This window comes from Ochotona princeps, chromosome 29 (genome assembly GCF_030435755.1).
Source record: "Ochotona princeps isolate mOchPri1 chromosome 29, mOchPri1.hap1, whole genome shotgun sequence".
Lineage (NCBI taxonomy): Eukaryota > Metazoa > Chordata > Mammalia > Lagomorpha > Ochotonidae > Ochotona > Ochotona princeps.
In genome coordinates, this window is record NC_080860.1 from 3,334,672 (window position 1) to 3,356,605 (window position 21,934).

The following is a 21,934-nucleotide window of genomic DNA, read 5'->3' on the forward strand; positions in this document are numbered from 1 at the left end:
TGTCTCTGCTGTACCTGCCCAGAGGACCAGACAAAAGCTCTGGAGGAGCCAAGCCCAGTGACCCGGAAAGCCACTCAAGAGTGGAGCTGGGTTGGCCATAGCAGCCCAGGGTGGGAGCCAGTTAAGCATTTCTTCACTCTCACTCTAATTACTTCGCCCTTTCCAGCAGGGATGAGTAAGGCTGCGGTGTGTGGCCACACTTGGCTGGGAGTGGAATCCTTTTATTAAAAGGGACGGCCCCTCTCCATTCTCCAGAGCCACAGCTGGTCTCAGGCCCAAAGCTTGCAGCCAAGGTGGCGGGAGAAAGTCTGTAGCTTCCTTCCTCACCACCTCAGTGCATAAGCAGAGATGCTGGGGACCCTCCATGGGACCCTCCCCTACCCCAGTGAGCCTGTGGGTTCCAAAACACACAGCCAGAGGACATGTAGCTGGGACTTGGGCCATAACCTCTGTGCACTTCTTCCAGTTTCCCCCTCCGCTCAGCCTTGCAAGGCAGGTGAGCGCTCAGGGCATGCTGGGTGGGATCCCATGGCTGGTTAACAGATGAGAGGTTCCGGCGCCCCTAGGCCATGTCTTTTCTACGCAAGAGGTGATCCCAAGAGCAAGACCCATCATCTGTATGGGAACTTCAGGTTGGTGGGGATGAGCCCCAAAGGCCAGGACCTCCCCATCGGAACCAGTAAGGCCAACAGGGATCCGAGTGTCACCAATACAAGGCACCCCGGAAGCTAGACTGGGCCAGGGGGTGGGCAGCAGCACCGACTTTTGTCTCTGTTGCACAGCCCATTCCAGGGAGGAGTTCGTGGCATCCAGAACTGTGGCGCCCTCTGTGGAAAGGTTAGATTTATGTACTTGACCACAGCTTTTTCTCATCTGTGATGATGAAAACGAAGTAGGGGCAACTGCCAAACCTCGGTCATGTTTGACTGCAAGACCAGGCGGCTGTGGCAGCTGGAGAGGCCAATGTGTTTGTCACCTGCGTCCCACGCCTCTGAGTGGCTGTAAATTGCACACCCCGTGAAGTGGTATCTGCGGCTGTGAGTCAGCGAGGGGCCTCCTAATGAAGTGGCCTCAGGATGCCATCCTGCCGCGAAGCCAGGCACCTCAGGAGGGGGCGAGTGACAGAAGCGAGAGAGAGGGGACACTCCCTGCTGTTTCTGTGAGGCCACTGGCAGCCCTGCGCCCTGGCCCTGGCAGCGAGAGGGTGACCTTGTGAGTGGCCCCACCGCAAGGCGTCCGTCTCCTGGACACCAGCAGCCTCCCCCTCCCAGGTCAGCATCAGCACTGCTCTGGGCCCCAGGGAAGCCGGGCTCTAGGCTCAGGTCTGCATGGGCCCCAACCAAGTTCCCCGAAGAGTTTCATAAGGTTGTTGAATGGCCGCCATTGTTGGCTGTGAACAGAGCCCTGGGCTGGGTACTTCTGTCACATCACTTATACGTGCTCAGCACCAGGAAGTCTGTGATGTGGTAACCTTGCTTGGGAGATGAGGAAGTGTCAGAAGATGCACTAATTGGGCAGGTCATAGCCAGCCTGGGCTCGGACCCACCTGCTCAGAGGATGCTGAGAGCTGGCTGGGCAGGGCTGGCCTGAGGTGAGTGGGGTCCCCTCTCACACTTCAGTGATGACATCTGAAAGGGAACAGGAAAGGCCTGTCCAAGATGGATGGAGATGTCCCAGAGAGAGCTGGGAGCAGGAGCACCAGCAGCTGCCTGTGGAGATGGCTCCAGGGTGGCGTTGATCTCTGGGCCCCCTGAGTCAGACCTCGGAGCTGTGCCCTCCACACTGAATAGGGATGACCTCTACATTCCACAGGATGCTACCAGCGACGGTGCTTGGCGTCGAAGCCCCATTTTACATAAGTCAGTGTGGCGTCTGCTGTTTTTTCTCTTGGCCCTTGCACTTGGGAAGCCACACACCACCTCATAAAGACGATCAAGCAGCTCTCTGGAAAGGTCTGGAAGCATCACAAGGAACTGAGCAGACCTCCTGCCAGTCAGTCACAGAAGGAAGCTGCTTCTGGCGTGGCCCCTCCAACCCCAGCGGCACCCTCCAATGACTGCAGCCCCAGGTCACTTCCGGGCCATGGCCCTGGGCTAGCACCACCTGCCAGGCCCTACCCTGTCCCACAGTGCTCCGTCAGTGGCAGCTTCCTTCCGCTTCTGCAGACCAGGTTCTCTGCCTTCCTGTGGGCGATAGAGAAGCCCATTGCTTGGATCTGATTCATACAAATAAACTTTTTAAAAGTTCATGGGAAAAACAGAATTAAAAGATAAATTAGGGAATGACAGTGCGGTGCCATTGGGGCTCAGCTGCCCCTTGGTGCTCTACCACCCGCTTCTGAGTGCCAGTTCCCCCGGCTGCTCTGTTTCCAGTCTAGCTCCCTGCTAACACCTGGCACAGCCACAGAGAACAGCCCCAAGACTTGAATCTCAACCACCCACCTGGAAGACTCGCCTGGAGTTCCTGACTCCTGATGTTGGCCCAGCCCAGCCCTGGCTGTTGTGAACATTTGGGGAATGAGCCAGTGGATGGAAGATGTGTCTTTCTCTCTCTTTTTTTTAAATGTATACGTGTGTGTGTGTGTGTGTGTGTTTAATGCTTATTTTTGGTGTGAAAAATTTTGAAACCCATGCATAAATTTTCCATAAGACACATGCATTAGCAGGAAGCTGGGTTGGTAGCGGAGCAGCTAGGACTCGAACACGCACTCAGATATGGGATATCTGTGGATATCCTTTATTTATTTACTTTTACTGGAAAGGCAGATTCACAGAGAGAAGAAGAGACAAAAATATCTATCCACTGAATCACTCCCCAGAGCTAAGTTGAACTGAAGCCAGAAGCTAGGAGCCTCATCGGAGTCTCCCATGTAGGTACATGAATCCAAGCACCTGGGCCATCCTTGGTGCTTTCCAGGCCACAAGCAGGGAGGTGAATTAGAAGTGGGACAGCCAGGACACAAATGAGCATCCATATGAGATGCCGGTGCTTGAAGGTAGAAGATTAGCATGTTGAGCCACGGTGCTGGCCCCATGAACTTTTCTATTGTTTAAAGACTTGTTTACTTTTATCTGAAAGGCAGTTATACAGAGAGAACCCCCACCTGCTGGTTCACTCCCCAAATTACTACAGTGGTCAGAGCTAGGCCAGTCCAAAGCCAGGAGCCTGGAACCTCCTCCAAGTCTCCCACGTGGGAGTATGGGTCCAAGAACTTGGACCACCCTCCACTGCCTTTGCAGGCATGTCAGCAGGGAGCTGAATCAGAGGTGGAGCAGCAGGGACTTGAACTTGCGCCCATATGGGATACAAACACTGGAGGCAGAGGGTCAGCTTATTGTGCCATGATACCACCCGCCCTGTGAAATTTTCGAAGGCCCCTCATAGGCATGGATTTAACAAACTTTTTGCACCAAAATGCTTTTGTAACTCCATTTTTGCCCTCGGATCTGCAGGCCTTGGTGGCTGGCACTCAACCTCCACATCCAGAACCCACAGAACCTTTGGCCCGAGTTTGAGGGCTGGAAGAGGGTTGCTGGATGGGAGGGGAAACAGGCTTGGTCTGTTCCTGCAGCAAAAGATGGCCGCAAGGTTTTCCTGCTTCGGTCTGTACATGTGACTAAGGTTGGGGGTGAAGCAGGGATGCCCAAGACCTTTACTGTCCCAGTATGTGTGGGGGGTCCTGTTCTGGTCCTCCTCCAGGTGGCGTCACCTCTCCCTGCAGCTCAGCTGTTCAGAATCCCCTGCCCCCTGTTCTCACCCGGTGCCCCTAGTGGGATCCCAGTGGCTGAGCTATTCCAGGGGAAGTCAACAGCAAACAGTAGATCTCAGAGCCTCGAGGCACCTCAAGCCTTCCCATCAGCCTTGTGTCATGGGAGGGGTTGTCCTGGCTCTGGCGATTGGCTCGTATTAGGAAGCCAAGTCTGTGGCACTCTGGTGCCCGAGGCGCACCTGGGGCCCAGGAGGATGCCTGTTGGTTGCTGCCTGGCTGGTGCCAGGGTTTGCATGACTGCAGCAGCTACACCCAGAAGCTTCTGTTAAGTAAACAGGCAGCTGTCTCTGCTATGTGTACTGCTCATTTCCTCAACCATTGTTTTGAATACCTGCTATGGGTTGAGGCACTGGAGATACCAAAATGAATCAGGATGTCCGCACGCTGGGTTATGAGTTAGCGGGGAAGGCCGACCTGGGCACAGTCGAGCCGATAGCAGGCAACGCTGAGGAGCTGCTCCTGGTGGGCTTACCCAGGGGGTCCAGCCTGCAGGGGCAGGCTTGGCCGAAGGACAGGCTGTGAGTGCAAGGGAGGCACAGCATGGCCGCTGCCCCAAGGCACTCCGCCTTCTTGCTGCCACAGCTCCGAAACCGTGCCTGGATCCTACTTCAAGGCCTGCTCGAACGCCATCCGGAAGACTTGTCTTCTCACACGGAGAGTAACATTTCCCTCTAAACGTCCTCAGAGTTGTTAGAACCACATGTACAGCTAGGTGTGCCTGGGAATTTATTATTTTTTACTTTTTTATTTACTTATTTTTTTGGCAGAGAAAATCTCTGATGACCTCTTTATTTCATGTTTGTTTGCTGGAGCTCCATTTCCTCCTTCCGCACTCCCCAGGAGCCGCCCTCATCCCACCCTCAATTACTGCCCTCCTTTGGCCAAACCCTCCTGCCTCTCCGGCCATCAGCCGTTGCTCAACAGCACACAGGCACTGCTGCCAGCATCCTGGGCTCAGCAGTGAACTAAATGAAACTCCTTGTTCAATTAACTGATGCCTGCAAATGACAGGAAGAGAAATAAACATGTGAAGGGAACAGATAGAGTGTGGAGGGACGGTGTTAGGGGGGATGGTCAGGAAGGGCTTCTGCAGAAACCTGAATAAGCTTAGGAAGTGAGTCGTGCAGTGTCTATACAAGTGGAGATAACAGGTGATGAGACCCAAGGTTGAAATGTGTTCCTCAAGAGTGACAAACAGCAGGGAACCGAATGACCAAGTCGGTGGTATGGTAGGCTAAGATTCTTCCTGTGGCTCCAGCATCCCATAGAGGTGCCAATTCGAGTCCTGGTGGCTCCAGTTCCAATCCAGCTCCCTGCTAATGGCCTAGGTCCTTGAGTCCCTGCACCCACATAGGAGACTGGAAGAAACTCCTGGCTTCCAGCTTCAGATCAGCCGAGCTCCAACTCTTGAGACCATTTGGGGAGTTGGCCAGCAAATGTTTTCTCTCCCTGTGTCTCCCTCTTCCTCTCTGTGTAACTCCGAATATCAAGTAAAATAAATAAATCTCTAAGAAGAGAGAAGGAACTTAAATGGAGGGGAAAGGTAGTAGTTAATGGTGGAGTTAGAGGCTCAGCTGGCCAGGGCGCAGGTCGTCCGTGTCCAGCCTCCACTCCTATTCTGAGCCCCAAGGATGTGTAAGCCAGGACACAGGACACCCTAACCTGGTTCTGAGGGAGTTAATTGTATGCTCGGGTGTTGACCAAAACCATCTGGACTGAGGAACTAAGCATGAAGATCTCAGGCCTGGCCTTGGAGACCCTCGAGACCAACTAGGCGGGGCCCAGCCATCCTGTGGATTTGCCCAGGGGACCTGCTTCCAGACCTTTCCCCAGGAGCCCTGAGGCCCACGTGGTCCAGTGTCAGGCCAGCAGAAGCGCCCGGGGCTGTGCCTGCGTGCTTTGCCTGTTCTGGCTCCAGGCTCCTCTGTGCCTCCCACCTCTCTTCGGCAGTTACACTTCCCTGGAGACAGCCTGTGGAACAGCAGTTGGCTGGAGCCAGAGGACTCTACCACCTGCTGGCCTTGTAGCAAGCTGGGGACAAGTTACAGACCCCTCTGTGCTTCAATTCCCTTCTATGCAAGAAATGGGAACCAAAGAACTTATGCACGTGCTATGAGCAGTGGCCCTCCTGGCTGGCCTGGAGTGCTCCGTGGTACATGTCCTCCAAGCATTCTGGGCTGGCTGCCCTGGCCCTCTTGGAAGGAATGTTCTTGCGTGTCTGGGAGATGAGCACCCACTGACTGTTCCCGTGGTGCAGCCTCTGACCATGTCGCAGCTGTGCGCTAAATGCTGCAAATGCGTCATCTCGCACAGTCCCTGAAAAGGCCCGAGAGATGAGTACTATTTACATCTCCATCTTGTGGAAGAGAAGACGGGACTGCGGGGACGAAGGCCCTTCCCAAGGCCCTCGAGCTGGTAAACAGCAGGGCCAGGACCTGAGCGCCCTCCTGGGAACTGCTCCTTTCCAGCCAGGAATAGCCGAAGGAGCTGGCCGCACATGGACATCAGGGCTGCTGGTCTTGTTTCCTGCCCATGGCTGCCCTCCCTGGGCCCTGCGTCTTTCTGCCTGTGGCTGGCCAGGGAGGATCTCATTATGGACAGGCACTTGGCCCAGTGCAAGCACAGCTGCGTCCCACGTTGGGGTGCCTGGGTTCCGTGGCTAGCTCCGCTCCTGACTTCCTGCTAATGCAGGCCCTGGGAGGCAGTGGTGACAGTTCAAATAGGCAGGTTCTTGCTCCCCACACAGGAGATCTGGGCCGAATTCCTGGCTCCCAGCTTCAGCCTGGCCCCAGTCAGCTGTTGTAAGCATTTGTGGGGAGTGAACCAATAGATGAGACCTCTCTTGTGACTTTCAAAACCTGCACAAAGTTAGGAAGCAAGTTATATAATTTCTGGGGAGGGGGCTCGGCAAGTGCAGGGGCCTTAAGGTGTGTGCTGGGGAGGAGGGGGGCCTCCACACTGCCTTTTCAGCCATGCTTGCCCTTCGTGGGGCTGTCATGGCTTGGGGCTCCTGGCTTGGTGATGCTCACACCAGCGGCCTCTTTTTGAAGGACCCTGTCATGCCCACCTGCTGTGAGGACACCTGGAAGCTTCCCGCCCCCCCACCCCGGCCCCGGCCCGAGCTTAGTCCAGCCGGGCAGACGTAAGCGGGCCCCCACCCCAGTCACTGCACAAATTGTTGGCTCTCCTCTAGCTTCATAGAGCATTTGGGAAAGTAGGCTATGTTTTTCTTCTTGTTGTTGTGTTGAAAAAATTGTGCTAAATTACACATACGTGAAATTTAGCCCTCACTCAGTGTACAGTTCAGTGACAACAAATACAACATTGTGTAACTGTCACCCCATGCACTTCCAAAATGTTCTGTCATCACCGACAAAAAGCTCTGTGCCTGCTCAGTACCCTCTGCCTCTCTTGCCCTCCCTGCCTCCACAGGTTTTCATGTCTTGGACATTGCGTCCTAATGGCCCTTTGTGTCTTTCACTCACTGTCATGTCTTGGAAGTCACCAAGTGGGAGGGGGATTGGCTTTGTAGCCACACATAAGGGGCTTGCACCGTGTGCAACTCCGATCTGTGCTGGGTGGGTGCTACAGGGACCAACTGACACCCGCCCCACCGGGCCTGCTCACCTCCTGGGTTCCCAGAGAGAAACACCTCAAAATCAAAAATCCACATTTGATGCCAACTGTTGCATGTCACAGCTCTGGATCTACCCAGGGTCCCGGGGCGTGTGCCTGGGTGCTGCATCACACCGCCCGGTCCTTTCTGCCTTGTCTGGGAAGTGGATCTTGTACACTGACTGCCAAGTGGTCTCTGGCCCTATTGAGCCCAGCACTGGCCCTAGGGGCCTGCTTGCCTGCGGGGTTGGAGGGTGAGGGGTACTCAGGTGGGACTTCCTAGACCATGACGTTCTTATTTATTAAAAATTAATGCAGGACCTTTGATATATCAGGGCTGAAAAGGAGCTGGCAGGTCACATGGGCTCTGAAAGCACAGGGCTGGTAATCCGTTTAAAAAAACATTTTCTCCTTCTTTTTAATTTAATGGAGGAAATCATTAGCTGGGAAATTGGTAGGACGGATTTATTCCTGTTTTGAGGAGGGGGAGTGGAAAAGAGACTCTGCTCTAATTGCTGCTTGTTCTAGAAATATGTCAGCTGAGCGGTCCTGTGCACTGGGCACGGCCTGGGTGGAGGCAGCGGATCGGACCTTCTTCCCTTGTAATGGTGCCCGGGAAAGTCGTGGGAAGGGGGCTCTCTCTGGACCCAGATGGGTGGCTGTGACATCAACAGTAGATCTTCAACCCACCTTGGTGCCCTCCTAATGTGGGAGCAGGGATGGGGTATCCCAGAGACCTCATGTTCAAGTTCTTGTTCCCAAGGAACCAGGAGCAGGACCCCTATCTGGGAAAAAGGGCTACGTGCCTCTGGGGCTTCATCCGGTTCCAAGGGGAGGCAACTGGGTTCACCCTAAAAATAACCAAGGATGTAAGCAGCTTCGTTCAGTGTGCGATGTTTTCATATCCATGAGCCAGATACAGCCGTTTCTCACTGTCCTGATCCGTTTGCTTTTCTGGAGCAGGGAGGAGCCCTGAGGTCAACCCTGGCTGACATTTGCCCTCTCTGCAGACTGTTTTTTCCCTAGGGGCACTTCAAGCCTGGCGGGTGTGAGTTGCACATGACTCTGAGCAGGTGGTTGTTAGGAAAGGGGCCTACCACGGGGCCGGAGGCTCCCCTCAGACTTGCCGGACACTGAGGTAGGGTCTGCTTGATTCACCAAGCTCATCCATCTCAGAAATAAGTGAGTAAAGGGGGGTTTCTCAGAGCAAGTAGGCTGTGGAGACGGTGAGGCAAGTGGCTACGGGAGACCGACCCCGAGGGCAGGACTATGCCAGGATGCCTTTCTGGCGCAGGCCTAAGCTTTGCTGGCCACTGTCTCTGTTTACTGCCCAATGCTGCAGTGGCAGCAGCTGCCCTGGAAGGCTGAAAGGCACATGGTAACCCCACTGCTGGGGACTTGTGTCCACCCATAGAGTCTTCTTTATGCGTGATGTGTGGCTTCTCTCTGATGGTGAGCTGCCCCATCACAGCGGTGGGGCGGGGCAGGGCGGGGGGCTGCCATGCTGCCAGCTCTGGTGACGTCCAGGCTTCAGAGTGAGGGTCTGGAGCTGTGGAGTAGGGGCAGAAGTGAGCCCCCTGTGGGGGGTGTGCAGAGGAGGACATAATTCCAGCTCAGACCAGAGAGGCGCAGACCTCATCAGTCTCCTGACTGTCCTGCATCCGATCAGCTCAGGGCCTGCTGTGTGGAGGTGATCGCCCTAGACCCCGGGCAATGCAGCCTCCAGAACCTCCACTGCAGGGAGGAGCAGAGCAGAAAGAGCGCACAGGGCCCGAGCGAATCCACGCCACCTGCTCCCGGCCCACAGCAAGGCTCCGGGGCAATCAGATCCGTGGGGTCGAGCGCTGGGGAAGGAATAGCAGGTGCAGGGTTTCAGTTTGGAAAGATGAGGAAGTTCCGGGGTGAACAATGGTGGTAGTGGTCCGTACCACTAACCACTGTGCTCACGAGTGTGGCGGCATGGCATGTGTCATGTGCTGCGTATCTCACTGCAGTTGGAGGGAAGAGAAACTGGACGTCTCTGGGTGCTCAGGAGAAAATGCTGCACTGAGGCAACCTCAGGGTGGAGTTGTAGAACAAGGACGGTCACGGAAGGCCTCAGTGGGAAGGAACAGAGACCTCCTGCAACACTCCCAAAGGGGAAAGGGAGGGCTTGCCCAGGGTCCGGACTCGACAGGGCCATGGCCCACATTCTGAATGGGGTGGAGTGGGGATTTGAGCCAGGAAGGCTGTGCCCTCAGGGGGTGGACAGGCTCCCTGTGTGCCTTCTCTTGGGGGACAGAGGGGGCACAGGCAGAGGCTTCCCAGGGCGGGGGTAGGCCTGTTTTCAGCAGCTGCTCCCCAATCCCCCTCCTCCTGGCAGGGATGCACACGGCCCCCGTTCAGCGCCACACAGTTACTCTCTGTCCTCGGGCTGACCCCCAAGGCTGCTGGAGGCCCCTCTGCGAGTGTCACTGTGTGTTCCTGGAGCCTGGGCCCTCCTGTGCACCGTAGGTCGTCTTGAGGTGACGTGTATCAATTGGCCCCTTCCCGCTGATGCCACGGTTGTTTAGTGTGTGGTTCACGGAGTCATGGCAGAAAGGAGCGTGTTCGCTCTGTCCAAGCCCAGTTCCCTTCTCTGAATGTGTCTGATCTGCGTTTGGTTGGATCCCAGATGCCAAGCCCAACTGCACCTTGTGGCTGTGCTCTATTTTTCCTGGCTTTTTGGCATCTCCGCCGCCTCGTATCCCTTCTCACCCAACACTTGGGTGGGGGCCAGTGGTTGGGGACAGGAAAGGGAAGGCTTGCAGCATTTTCAGGCCCTGCCATCCAGGATGGGAAGCACACAGCCCTTTGCCAGCCAGACATGAGGCTCAGGCACTGGGAGGCCCCCAGGCGGGTGCAGGCTGTCTGTAGCCTCAGCCCCCATCCCTGTTCTGGGAATCAGCTCTCCAGAGGCTCCTGTGGGACCAGGCTGCCGCTCCATGGTCATGGGCCTGGGCTGCAGACACTGCTCCATCACCAGGCTCCTGAATTTGCAGTGTAAGACTGGGCTGGAGTCCCTCTGAATTTCAGTTCCCACCCCTGGTGCGACACCCATCTCAAGAGCAGCTTCTAGGTATGGGCAGGCCTCCCTGAGCATCGGCCTACAACTAAGGAGCCTCTGCAAAGTCCCCCAGGGGTCCCTGCTTTACATTAGGGGAAAAGGGATCTGTTCTAGTCCTACAGCCCAGTCAGAGATTCCAAGAATGACTTCAGGGGTCGCCAGGGGAAACAGCAGCCGAGGGAGTGGTTCTAGAACAGGGCAGAGCAGAGACGGCTGTGTCATTATGGAGTCGGCCGAGCCCACTCCCCAGCTGGCATCCGTTTGGTCTCCGGGGAGCCCAATGACTCAGCCTTTGTCATTTTAGACAAGCCTTTGGGCCTGGATATGGACAGAAGTCTGCCCCTCCGCCTTCATCCAGCAGGGTATGTGGGAAGGTGGGGACAGGTGTGGAGAGGAGGTGGTGGATGAGGACCCAGGAGCTGGCTCGAGGGCCTGGGCCAGGTGTCATCCCATACTTGCCACATCCTCTGGGCTTGGAGTCACTCCGTTAGTCCCCAGTGACTAGTTAAGTTTAACTGTGAGTTGAAGTGACTCCCTGGACAGTTTCCTTCCCTGTTCACATTAGCTACACCTTGGGTGCTGAGACCAGCAGTGAGTGGTGATGTACATCCCTGACTGCAAAGCGAACCCATCGTCCTTAGTCTCAACTTTGGAAATACTATCCCTAGGAGAGAGTGTCACACCTTTTTGAGAATGAAGGCGTTGAAACTCCTGGTGCAATGACTTGCCAGTCAAGCAGCCAGCGGTGCCTGATGGCTTCACCGGATTCACTTGATGTGGGTGCCCAGCTGCCCCGGGGGACTCATGTAGCCTCCACCTTGGACAGTTTCCTTTCCTGTTCACATTAGCCACACCTTGGGCCCGATGGAGTTTCCAGCAGCTCTGCTTTAGTGGGACGGCAAGGTGGTGCAGTAGCTTTAGTTGTGGCTCTCTGGGGCCTGCCCCCTTACAAACCAAAATCCCTCAGAGAGACTCCAGGGCACTCATGGGGCTTTGATGACTTGTGTCCTAAGTACACCCCCTCCCACATGGCTGCTGCTGAGCGACAGCGAGCAGAATGTGGTGAGCTGTGCAGTGCCCTGTGGCAGAGCAGCCATCGCCCTGAAGGGGAGCAGTGCGCTCCTGCACACTTGGATCCTCACGCCAGATGCTGCTCCCTGTGTGGCTCTGCTGACGCACGAGGTCCAGCAGGAACTGCTCTGTGGAGAGACACCCCTGGGTGCCCGTTGGACTGGAGGCTGGAGGGTGGGCTGTGACTGCAGGTGAGCAGGGTCTCCTCCCACTCGGGAACCACACGCACGTGCGGCAGCAGCTCACTGTGGAAGGGCTTAACAGCTCCGAAATGTGTACTCTACAACGGCACATCTCCGCTTTTACCACAGTGAAAGAAGTGAGAGGAAACAGCAGAAGGCAGACGTTCCTCAGGACCCCCTCGGCCCTGGCCCGAGCCTGGGTATCCTCCGCTAAAACCCTGCGCCTTGGGTGACAGACCTGCCAGGTGCTCCAGGCGTCTTGGCCTCCGCTGTTGGCTTCAGGCTGCAGCACAGCAAGGAGAGTTGGGACCCTAGTTGCTGCTGCCCCCTGCCATGCTGCCAGCCCCCTAAGGAGACCACGGTCCCTGAGGTGCACCAAGAGCTTTTCCCCAGCCCTGTGTCTCGCTGCCCAGAAGAGCAGGGCTGGTAGAAGCAGTGTTCCTCATTTCCCTGTTTGTAACAATGAAAAGGAAACCCAGATAAAGCGACCAGGCTTGCCCTGGTTCTGTGACTTCCAAGAGGAGAACCTGGCTGCATGCTCTCGCCGACCCTGCGGAGTGAGCTTGAGGCAGGTCACAAGAGGGCAGTCCCAGGGCTGGGCCCCGCACAGTGGCCAGGCCGGCAGCAGAGAGCTGGAGACACAGTGCCGTGTGGGGATCCTGGGAGCACAGAACCCCCACAGCCTACCTCTGTGCTGCCTCCTGGGTGGGCGGCCCTGAACTAGCAGGACCCTCCTGTGGGTAGGCAGCTCCATCCCCACCTTTCCAGAAGTGAGATGTGACTCAGAGTTTGGCCATTGATTTTGGAGAAGCAGGGAGGCAAACGGTGCCCGGCACTGTCTGCAGACATTTGGGACCAGGGTGCTGCCCAGTCTGGGCGAGGGACCTGCGGTCTCCTTAGTCCCATGGGCCCCTGGACCTCAGGCTCTGGCTGGTGCTGTGACGGGAGCCAGTGTGTCCGGGTTCCTGGCCGAGGGTGCTGGGGCTCCCTGAGCCCCAAGGAGGGCCCCTCTGACCTCTGCTTGGCAGTGGTCAGGCCAGTACCCCTCTGGCCTTGCTGCCCTGGACCCAGGGGCCCAGTCGGGGGAGGCTGCAGTGAGAGGACCGTGGGATTGGCTCTCCGCGGCCGCCTTCCCCCTGGCATATGGCTCCTCCACCCGCCTCGGGCTCTGCCAGCGGCTCCCCTTTCTCCATGGCAACTTAGCTCAGTGGTCCCAGTGGAGGGGAGAGAATCAATTCTCCCTCCTTCCCGCCCTCCCTCTCTGCTCTCACCCCTCCCTCCCCGGCCTGCCTTCCTCCCTGCCTCCGTAATCTCTGCCTGGTCGTGGCTGCTCCATCCACCGGCCCGGGCATCCTCCTGTCTCCAGGCATGGGCCGCGGGGAGAGCCACGGGCCAGGCGGGGCTCCCTGAGGCAGCAGCATGGGGTGCCGGACAGAGCTGCAGGGAGGGGGCTCCTGCGGCGAGCGGTTCCCCTTCTCCCCTCACCTCCCATTGCATCCTGAAAGGTAATTTTCTGCTCCTTCTGAAACATTTCACAGCCTTCAGATGGGTTTCTTAGCAAGGCTGCGCCATCTGGTCACGCAGGCTTCCGGCAGTGTCTCGGTGGAGCCAGGGTGGAGGTAGAGAGGGAGGCCGAGGCCTGGTGGGGCGCACTTGCTCAGGGCTCCAGAGAGCAGGACAGAGTGGGTGTGTGGCGGGGGTTCTGTGCAGGCAGGCCGTGAGTAGCTCTCAGCTCGGGGACATGGCTGGCTCGCGTCTGCATTTTGTTTTTAGTCTTGTGCTTTCTTGGCTGGGGTTGCTCCAGAGCATGAATAGTCAGTCCATTCTCCCAGACTGAGGTTGGACTAAGGAGCGTGGAGGGAATGTAGAGACATGCACGTGCACCCTGGACAGGACGGTGACTGCTGGCCACAGGCTGGCTGGCTCTGGCGAGCCCACAATCCCACGGCGGGGATGTTTCACCATCCCAGGGCAATGTGGTGCAGGAGTCTGTAGCTGCCCACAGGGCTGATCATTCTCCATCCCTTACACTGGCATTCGCGTGTCTCCTCAAAGGCTTTCCTGGAGGGAGTTGGTTGGGTGGGGAGCAGCCCAGCCTGGGAGGCAGACTCCGTTCCCTGCCCCAAGCAGGCAGTTCCCCTCATCACTTCTGCTTCCTGTGCAGGCGGCTCATGGAAAAAGAACCTCTGGTTGTCAACAAGAGTGTCTCCCATGTTGATGGAAAGTGAGGGCCAGAGACCGGATTTAGCACCTCATTCTTAGAAGCCCCAGGCTCGGAGGATGTCTGAGCATCAGCTCTGTCTGATCTTGAAATAGAAAGCATACACCCGTATCCCCATCTGACTCAGGGGAGTCGCAAAGTTCGACACAGTTATCAGGGAATCTGGACTCAACCCTGAGAGAGGTAGCAGCGCCAGGGCTGACCACTGAGGTGCGGCGGGCTTGAGGCGAGGTGAGGGCCAGATCATGAGGCAACAGAACCCAGCACTTGGGGCGGCGCTGAGGAAGCCCACCGTGCAGGCAGCCCACTGGTCTCTGCCTGCTGTTTGAGGCTTCTACCCCAACAGATTGCTGTAATAATGGAGCCGGGGCCTCGAAGGCTGCCAGCGGCAGAGCTGTCTCCTGTGTGGCCAGGCATCCTCGAGCTCACGCTTACTCATCACCCCTGGAGTCCCTGAGTTCTTGGGGGCTCCCCTTGGAGTGGGTCCTGCTGGGCAGGGCAGGGAGGAAGGTTATGTGTCTGCGCACGGCTGTGTCTGGAGTCTGCATGCTCACGCAGACCCCCTGGCATCTGGGCTGTGTGCAGTCTCCACGACGTTCCCTGCGACTGGCTTCTGGTTGGCTGCCTGTGGATTCTGATGGGTTTGCCAGCCGAGCGGTGGGTGGTGAAGGCAGCGTGTTCGGTTAGATTTGGTTTGGGTTTGCCTGCGAATGGGAAATCTGATGTGACGCCTTAAAGGGGCAGCCCTCGCGTGGCAGCCCTGCATGCCCAGCTCTGCTCTCAGCCCAATGGGAGGCAAGCAGGGGTCCCTGCACTCTGGGGACCTCTGTATACTCCCAGGGCAGTCCCAGGGGCACAATTTGTCAGCTGGTGAGAAGGAGGGCCCGAGGAGGACTGAGGCAAGCTCCTGCACCCCGCCAGATCCTAAGCGCTTTCTCTGGGGCTCCCCTCCCCCGCCTGTGTCCTTCCTGGTGGATGCTCCGGAGTGTAATTGCACATCACGGCGACTTTAAAAACGCATCGTGTGGAACTGCAGAGAGTGTAAGATCAACTTGGAAGGGTGGGAGCCCCGGCTGCCGCTGGCTGCAGCCAGCGACAGTGTGGGAACTCCCTCCTTGGGAATCGTCCCTGTGCTGGCTGGCTTTCAGGCAATGGGTGAGTGGCCTCTTCCTTTAATCCCACAGCTGCTCAGAGGTTCAGGGAAGGAATCGTGGTGCTGGACACTGCCTCACGCAGCCTGGGAAGCTCTGCCACCCAGCTCTGACCCTGGCCGGCAACTCTCAGAACAGCATCTGTCATTAAAGTTAGGGGCAGAAGCCCAGCTTCTAGAAAGTCTGTGTTCCATGGGTGACACACCAGGCAGGAGTAAGCTGGAGAGCATTAAAGTCTCCCCAGTCTCCCTTGCAATTTCCCCAAACCCCCGTACATACATTTGCATGCGCTCACACTCACATGGGCCCATGTGGGCATGCACCCACAGCTCACACACATGTACACACACGCAGAGCCGTCTTTGTCCTCTGTTAACAGGGGTGCACGTAGCTGGCATTCTACTAAGCTCGGAGTGACTGTTTCCCTGCGCTGATAAGATCTGTGGCTGTTTGTGCGCTGCTTTCTGGCTCCGTGTCTCACCTGAGGAAGGCAGGCTGAGCCCGCCCACCTGTGGGAAGAGCTGCCGTCCCCTCTGCCATTGCTTGTGTGCTTGGCTGCATGGCCAACGTGTACAGGTTCAGGGAAGCCTGGCCTGAGTTTTTGAGGCTGCTACCCAAAGGGGAAGGCATTGGAGAGAGGGAGAGCTCTTAAGTTGAAGGTGTGCAGCAACACAGGGCTGTGTGGTGTGAGTACATGGGTGTGGGAATGCATGACATGGGATCGTGTTCATATGTAATTGTGTACATGAGAGTGTGATAGTCTCTGTGTAATGTGGGTGTGAGTTATATGTGTGTGTGAGCTTGTATGTGCTTGAATGAATGGTGTGTGTGTAAGTATATGTGAAGTGTGTATGGTAATTTATGTGTGTGTGTGAGGTGCATAAACATGGTGGTATGTGTGTGATCTGTGTGGTGAGTTATATGTGTGTGTGTGAATGATATTTGGGTATGTGTGCACATGTGTGTGGTGAGTATATGTGCATATGTTATATGTGTACATGAGAGGTACATGTTCCTGAGTATGTGTGAAGTACATATGGTAAAGTATGAAAGGTGTGTGAGTATATGATGCCATGTGTCATGTGTGTGTGTGCATCTGAGGTACGTGAGTTATGTGTGTGAATGTGTGGTATGTGTGTACCTGTCTGTGTGAGTGTGTGGTGAGCTGTGTGTGCATCTGAGGGGGGTGTGTGTAATGTGTGTGGTGAGCTGTGTGTGCATCTGAGGGGTGTGTGTGTGTGTGCACTGTGTGGTGAGCTGTGTGTGCATCTGAGGGGGGTGTGTGTGTGCACTGTGTGGTGAGCTGTGTGTGCATCTGAGGGGTGTGTGTGTGTGCACTGTGTGGTGAGCTGTGTGTGCATCTGAGGGGTGTGTGTGTGTGCACTGTGTGGTGAGCTGTGTGTGCATCTGAGGGGGGTGTGTGTGTGTGCACTGTGTGGTGAGCTGTGTGTGCATCTGAGGGGTGTGTGTGTGCACTGTGTGGTGAGCTGTGTGTGCATCTGAGGGGTGTGTGTGTGCACTGTGTGGTGAGCTGTGTGTGCATCTGAGGGGGGTGTGTGTGTGCACTGTGTGGTGAGCTGTGTGTGCATCTGAGGGGGGGGTGTGTGTGCACTGTGTGGTGAGCTGTGTGTGCATCTGAGGGGGGTGTGTGTGCACTGTGTGGTGAGCTGTATGTGCATCTGAGGGGTGTGTGTGTAATGTGTGTGGTGAGCTGTGTGTGCATCTGAGGGGTGTATGTGTGTGTGTGTGGAGGGGATGAGTGCAAGCTCCCTTCCTCTACATTGTTCGTACTTTGGAATCTTCAGTGTCCTGTCCTAGTTTTTCCCATTTGCTGGTTCACTTCCTAGAGTGGAGTCGGCAGCCTCTTCCTGCTACCCGCCTTCGTGGACGCATCTGCCTTTACAGCTTGCTCTCAGGACCCACCCTAGAAGTGCTTGATGCTGCCCCATTTTTTTTATGATGTTTACATAGTTGATTAGGGTGGGAAGGGTCAAGGATTAGAGGAAAGTGGGTGAGAACATTGTTACCAAATTTTCTTTTTCTTCTTCCTGTATCTGGGGGAAGGGGGAAGAGAAGGGGAGAAGCCATACCCAGCCTCCCAACTTCCTCAGTACCCGGGGATGAGGAATGGCCACCTGATGTCATCCCAGGGTCCCCCATGTGGAGCATGCTCCGAGGGTTCTGCTCAAGTGGTATTGATAGTTCTGAAATGCTGTTGATTTTGATGATTTGAGAATGAGGAAACCCTTCCAAAGTCCATTGGCTGACAGTCCACCTTAGAGTCATTTGCCAAGATAATTTGTTGTCAACACTTGGTTGGGATAGTTGACCAATTTGCTGTGCCCTTCTTGCTCTGCTATGGTACCAGATGTCCTCTGTAGGCCCCGATGGATTGCCATATCCTCCGTGTGCACCTAGTCACCCCCATTTTATATGTCAGCCAACTGAAGCTTGGAGGGATTGGGTAGATCTCTGCTTGCTCATTCACTCGCTCATGCACGTACGGGTTACACAGGAAGCTGCCCTGCCTCTAGCCATCAGACTGTGCCTGGGCTCAGTGTCTGTTCATCCCAGCATCTGAAAAAGAGAAGAGGAGAGTGGGAGAGCCGCCAGCAGGAGCAGGTAGCCTGTCTGAGGGGAGACCCCGGATCTGCCAGGCTGCTGGGGCCCCCATCTTCCACTGTGCCCACAGGGGAGAATCAGGTCACTGTGAGGGCCTGTGGTGCTCCCTCAAAAGATACTTGCCTCTTGGGGTGTGTTCGTGGGGCTCAGGGCAGTAGAAGGGTACACCCTGGAGACTTGAGCCTCAGTTTGCTCATCTGTGACATGAACTTCACCTGCTTCAAGCCCCATGTGAGGTGCTCAGAAAGGAGCCCAGGCATTGGAAGCAGGAGGGGAGGTGGGGCTGTGGTTATAGACAAGGTGTCCTGTGAGTGTCCCCCCATAGGTCAGGGCATGGGGCAGTGGTGATACGTTCAGTGTCTGTGACCATCCCCCCGTGGGTCAGGGCAGATTCTCTTTGCATGAAGAGGTACATGGTGGGACACCAGTGCCAGTGGAACAGATGGTGAACAGTTCACGTCCCCAGACGAAGCCCACAAGGCAGGGTTTCCCAGGTTAGCGTTCCGGCTTTTGGAGATGAGGTGAAAACAAGAATGCAAAAAAAGACCCAAGCACTTTATGAGCTTTTCCTGAAAGACAGACAGAGTCCTGACACAACAGGTGATTGTGTGTGTGTGTGTGTGTGCGTGTGTGTGTGTTGCGTAGTTGGAGGAATGATACCAAAGCTGCATTGTCACAGAAGCCAAAGGTGGCTGCCAGCCCTCAGAGGGCAGGAAGCCACTGGATAAAGGTTGGCATCTCACAGGTGGCCAGCCCGACTCCCTAAACACGAGGTCCTTGGAGTCAAACTCCTGCCCTGATGCCCACACGGGCTCCTCTCCAGGGCCCACACCCCTGTGTGCAGAGCTCAGGGTGAGAGAAGACGGATCCTGTGATGGGCCCAGTGAGGGTGCAGTCTGGATGCAGTGTGTAATTGTAGGATCCCCCCATTGGTTGGACTTCAAGGCCCCTCCATTACCCGCTGGCCCCTGGAGCATCCGACCTCACAAGCTTGAGCACTTTCCAGGGCTGGTCCTTCTCCCCACCCTGGGTGCCCCTGAGAGCGGTGAACCCCCTGGAACAGGACCTGGGCACGGCGACCTCCCACCCCTGGTTCTGTGCTGAGGAGGTCTCTCCCCCTGCAGGGTCTCCTGACCAGCTGTGTCCCTTCCCAGCACCTTCAGCTCGGGACCAGCATGCAGAGGGAACCTGACAGTTGTGTGACTGTTGGTGTCCACGGTTGCCCGTCTGTGGTTTCCCAAGTCGTTTGTATCTGACCTGTCCCCTGACTTGCACCTTGGCCTGCGGCATGGTGAGGGCAGATGACCAGGGTCCCTGTCCTACACAAGTCAAACAACCTATTGAGGGTCAGACCACTGCTTGGGAACACTTCAATGAACAATCTTTACCTAACAAGAGTTTTCTGGGTTCCTTCCTTTACTGAGCCCTGTTGTGGCCAAGCCATGAGGAAACCCTGCAAGGCCTAGGCCAGCCTGCAGTCACAGGATGCTCTGATTAAAGCCGAGAAGTCGCTGGGCAGCAGAGAGGGTGGGGCTGTCCTGCAGGCTGGAGAGCTGAGGAAGTAAGTGCAGCCCACGGCAAGTGCTGTGTGAGGTCGGAGTGCTCCAGTCTTGGGATTCTAGGGATGCTGGTCAGGCCCAGGAGGGACACCTGGGCATGAGGCGGGGTGGGCCACAGTCTTGGGTGAGGACAGAGTCCCATGATTAGTACTGAAGGCTGGTTCCTCTGAGGATTTCCCGTGCTGTTGGGCTGGCCTGGCTGGGTGTAAGTTCCACAGAAGAAAGACAAGAGAGACCAGGTTCCAGTCCTGGCAGGTGGGGTGATGGGAGAGGCCACGCAGCAGGAGGCCAGAGCGCTGCAGGCCAAGTGGAAGAGCCTGGACACATTTGAGCTGCTCACACTGGCACCTCAAGTGCCCTGAGCTAATTGGGCTGCAGCCCTGGTAACAGCCAGGCGACAGCCTCACACTGACGCAGCCCTGCCCAAGGGCTAGGGGATCACCCACCCAGCCAGAACACATTGGCTCTTCTCCCATGGCGGTGCCCAGAGCAGGGCGTGCTGGCTGACCAACGTGGCCAGCTCAGGGTGTGCGCTGTTCCCCGGGACCACAAACACAGCATGCCAGTGTCTTAGGGCTGCCCTAGTGGATGGCACAGCCTTGGAAGTATGGACAACAGACATGTGCCCTCGGCTTCAAGTCTGAAATGCAGAACCCACTCCCACTGGAGGCTCTGGGGAGGAAATTCCGCCTGCTTCCAAGTCATGTCCATCTTCTGGTACCCAAGGAGGCTGCTAGGTTTGTGGTCATGTCACTCCAGTGTCTACTGCCATCGTCATATCACTGCTCCCTGGGTCTCTGTGTCGTCTCCTGGTGAGGGTACCAGTCACTGAGTTGGACTCCCTAAACTACCCTAAGTCCAGGATGATCTCCTCTCAAGCTCCTTAGCTCAGTGTCTTCCAAGACCCTTGTCTGGGTCACACTCTGAGCTCCAGGTGGCTGTGACCCTGAGCTACACAGTACCCCATTAGCTAGTGTGGCTTTGCCAGACCAGGGTGGGGAAGTGCCCAGTGGGCAGTCACCCTGGACACGTGTTTTACATACAGTGTTTTGATAATGGCTCTCAAGAGCAGCACTGTCCCAGGGCAAATCCAGGGTGGCCAGGTCCACTGAGCAGCAAGAACCGCCAGAAGGGCCTTGTAGGTGGAGACCAATCTACCCCAGAAGGAGGCCAAGCCCCTCTCGTAGCTCTGATGGTGATGTGGGTCTCCCCGTGGTCACACACACATGCACGCCTGGCTGAGTTTGGAAAACACAAGATTTATCCGTGCTGTGACCTGCTGTGGGCTTGGATGAGTCTCTGCCCGGGAAGGTTGGTGAGGGACAACCCTGCCCTTGCCCTTAACAGTGATTGTGGGCAGTGGGAGCCGTGAGGGCCTCCGCTCTCTTCTCCCTGCTTTCTAGAATACTCTCTAGAGAGCTCTGCTGGGAGGGCCCCTGGAGACTTGACCTTGTGATTTGTTTGACAGCTGGTTTGGCCTCGGCACTGTGGTCACTCAGGGATGGATAAACACCTCGTTCAGCTGTCCAGGGACAGTTGGCTTGGGTGACAGGGGTTGCAGCTGGACTGCGCAGCAGAGGTGGCTTTGAGCAGGGCTCTGAGAGGGTGACCAGGGTGTGGCTAGCCAGTTTACTTTGGGAAGCAGGGTAGGGTCCTGCCTGGCTCATTGTCCCACCGTGACCTTCTAGGCCGCGTCAATAGCATCAGCCTTGTGAGGTGGACAGTTTTCCTGCAGACAGGTTACCTGAGGCCCAGCGTTGGCTGAATGGCCCACTCAGAGGCCAAGCTTGAACTGAACCCCGATCTGTCTGTCCTCTCACTCACTGGGCCCTGGGGCCTCCGTGTGGATTTTGTTTGTACCACCATGTTTCTCTCTTGCAGAGTGGAGGTGAAGGCAGCCCTCAGCTGCTTGCCCTGCCCCACCCCACCCCACCCGCCCCTGCTGTTCGGCTCAGGGCCGCTGATCACCTCCTCACTCCCACCCACCCTGTTGACACCAGGGCTGTTGCTGGGTTCGTTTTTGTTTTTGACCCAGTCAGCCTGGCAGGGAAGTGGCGGGCTGTGTGCAGGGCTTCCTAAAATAGTCCCCGGCTCCCCGCCAGAGATAGAGGAGCCAGACTGTGCCATGGGCTTGGGCCAGGGGAGGGATGACTCAGCCCCCTGCACCCCAGCCACCCCCTCTCCCTGTCACTCTCCCCTCCCAGCTCCCCTCGCCAGGCTGCTGGCTGCTGCTCCACACACCTGTGCCCTCTAGAAGGTCTTTATCTGGGCACCTGCTGCGGGCGTCAGGTTGCTGGTTGGGATGGATTTGACAGCACCTGTGCCCACACTGGGGCTCACATCCCTCCCTGGCTCTGGGTGCACAAGGCCAATGTGATTGCGTTTTCAGGCACTGCTGCATATGTGAGCGCACGTGTGTGTGTACATGTACAGTGAATATGCATTCACTTGTTTGCTTTTGTGTGTGACTAATGTCCTGAAGTGTGTCCCCCAAGGTCAGAGAGCATGTTAGGGGTACGGCATCCATGATCCTCACCTGAACCTGGTCTGTGCCAATAGGTGTAAACACATATCCACGTCTCCTCACCCTCAACCCCAAACAGCATTAGGCCCTGAAAACCAAATGCTCTGTCATAACTCACTTGGCAGCAGAAATCCT

The 21,934-nt window shown here is 56.4% G+C and overlaps 1 protein-coding gene across 11 annotated transcripts in view; it reads left to right on the forward strand.

Moving 5' to 3' along the window:
• Positions 1 to 21,934, forward strand: part of PITPNM2 (phosphatidylinositol transfer protein membrane associated 2) — a 122,542-nt gene that overhangs the window by 47,152 nt on the left and 53,456 nt on the right. The window contains exon 1 of one of the 11 annotated variants that reach the window (XM_058656927.1): positions 10,674 to 10,831. The exons of 9 other annotated variants lie outside the window; for them this stretch is intronic. The gene's annotated coding sequence lies outside the window, so the exon portion shown is untranslated. Of the gene's footprint in view, positions 1 to 10,673; positions 10,832 to 13,205; positions 13,228 to 21,934 lie in introns of those variants that run through there. One more of the 11 variants, XM_058656929.1, reaches the window with a different exon arrangement.